Source organism: Parambassis ranga, chromosome 10, assembly GCF_900634625.1.
Source record: "Parambassis ranga chromosome 10, fParRan2.1, whole genome shotgun sequence".
NCBI lineage: Eukaryota > Metazoa > Chordata > Actinopteri > Ambassidae > Parambassis > Parambassis ranga.
In genome coordinates, this window is record NC_041031.1 from 15,797,199 (window position 1) to 15,799,280 (window position 2,082).

Sequence of the window (2,082 nt, forward strand, 5' to 3'; positions counted from 1 at the left end):
AAACTTTCTTTAACAATACAATATTCTCAATATTTGACATAAATTCCACGTCCATGTTTTATGTTTGATCATCCATGTGCGTAATTCAGGATGTCAGAGTAGGCTAATCGATAACAGATTTTTATACATTTAGTTTTAGGATTTATTGCATAATTTTTTTTCCTTTTTATATTTTAATGTTGCGAACTGAAAACCTCCTACAGATAAACTGATCATCAGTTTCGCGGAACTGGACATTTCGCCACATGCATTTTTAATTTAGAATAGTTTATCGTAGATGATTAATTAAAAAAATCACTAGATATTAAATGATTTACAACATTTTGTAGATTTCTGTGCATTTTTTGCTAAATAAATCAACCTTAACATAGAAATTACTGACGTGCAAGAAGCCCGATGCGTTTTTTATTTCATCCCTGTGGCTGTATCCGTTCAGAATCCAAAATACAGCTGACACTAAAAAATAAAAAAAATCTCTCTGTCCTTGATGGAATCACATAAAGGGCTTCAGCCTAAATTTAAACTGCAAATAAATCCACTTAAAAAATTCACCGAGAGTTTTCTGAAGAGCCTTTTCTCCACATATTCTCCGTCTTCTCCTTTTATTCTTCGAGCTTCTCTTCTTACAAAAAAACTTTTTAAAAACAATTAGGCGTCATTTTTCCTCCAAAGCTTTCTGTCTGCTTGGAAAACTGTCAATCACACCCTTATAAGCATTTTTGGGGATATGCTGAGCTGACACTCACTGCCACCTGCTTCAAAGTGGCCCAGGTGCAGATTCCTCTTCATCCCCCATTCATGGCCACATAAGCCTCCACCGCAGTGAAAGGAAGGCGTGAAAGACGAGGACCGTGATTCAACCTCTGGACTGCAGCTCATCTTTGTTTTCAAAGGACAAAGGGCATCACAAACACATATTAAACAGGTGAGTCAATGCCAAACACCTTCCACTGTTACCTGTAAAAACGGCGAAATGCCTCATTTCTGACTTTAATTGGTTATTATATAGACTTAATATATATTCTCACAGTTGTTGAGACAAAGTTGTGTGTCCTAATCCCCCTTTGACAGATTCATGCAGTGTGAGTGTTAACCCTGTCTAACCCTTAAATTGTACTTTCTCCTGACGTTCAGTTTATGGTTCTATTATTTAAAGAGTTGTCTGCTGTTTGCTGCAAAATTAAGTGAAAAAATATCACACTCTCATATTAAGAGTCTTTATGAATTAAAAACACTCTAAAGGTCACAAATATTTGTGGTAAAATGTTTAATTTGTCTCTTTATCCAAGGTCAGAGGTGCCAAAAATATTCATACTTTGTGTTGTAAATACATCAGCCTGTCATCTTGATGGAATACATTACACGGCTGCTGAGACATTTCTCCAGACTAGGATGCTGGAATTGTAAAATTCGGATCTACACGTCCACAAACAGCAGACACCTCAGAAATAACCTCAGGGATTAAGAATTTTGAGAAGGATGGATTCTCCAGGTTTATAGCTATAGTCAGCAACATAATGATGTTTGGGTCTTGGACACAATAAGAATAAAGGAACATCCAACATTTGAAATACTGTTATTATAATAACATTACAGTGAATAGATGTACGGTTTTCTTATACTGTTTAGGTGTGAATGGAAGGAAAGTACAACCACGAGGCCTGTGCTCAGAATTTTCATGATCAACAAGTGACCTATTATCAGTGTGAACATGAGTCTTTGCTGGATTACTGATGCATTTTTATTGTAAACAAATTGGAGCTTTTCAATATTAATACACTGTTTATGTAGTTTATAAAGCTTTACATCATATTTTTACTAATAACTTAACTAATAATAGCCCATTTTAAAGGGAACATGATCTAACTAAACAACCATTTACATGATTTAAAAGTGATGTGACATAAAATAGGTAAAAATGAAAATAATATCGTGCATTGTGCCTTGACATTGTGAGGGTTTTCCCCTTCAGTTTATGTGATTTAAGGGAGTTTTTCATGTATTTTTTACTTACACCTGCACTTTGACCTCTGTTGCCCTGGCAACGACAGCGCGTCACACACAGGACTCAACCATATACAC